Source organism: Mirounga angustirostris, unplaced genomic scaffold (assembly GCF_029215605.1).
Source record: "Mirounga angustirostris isolate CCGP_5_RB_7025 unplaced genomic scaffold, mMirAng1.0.hap1 SCAF_1, whole genome shotgun sequence".
NCBI classification, from domain to species: Eukaryota; Metazoa; Chordata; class Mammalia; order Carnivora; family Phocidae; genus Mirounga; species Mirounga angustirostris.
The window spans coordinates 182,870,637-182,870,915 of NW_026991709.1; the positions used below are offsets into that span (position 1 = coordinate 182,870,637).

Here is a 279-nt window from a genome sequence, read left to right on the forward strand (position 1 = left end):
TGAAAGCCCCCTTACATACTTGTAAGTATTACAGGAGATATGGTGTGTACTAAGTTACTCTGGAGGTGGTATATATGTGTTTTATGAATAACTTAGCCCTTGCCCTTGGCCTCATAAGTGGGGGCCTCTGGCCGCCTTCAGAGCCCACCTGCTCTTCAAGTCCCCCTGCAGTGCAGCCCGCCCTGTCCTTGCAGGAGTGGAGACCTTAATTATGTAATTTTTTTTTTTAAGATTTTTATTTCTTCATTTGACAGAGAGAGACACAGTAAGAAAGGGAAC

The 279-nt window shown here is 44.4% G+C and overlaps 1 protein-coding gene across 13 annotated transcripts in view; it reads left to right on the forward strand.

Moving 5' to 3' along the window:
• MAGI1 (membrane associated guanylate kinase, WW and PDZ domain containing 1) overlaps nt 1–279 on the forward strand; it is a 618,082-nt gene that overhangs the window by 52,189 nt on the left and 565,614 nt on the right. The gene's annotated exons all lie outside the window — the stretch shown is intronic.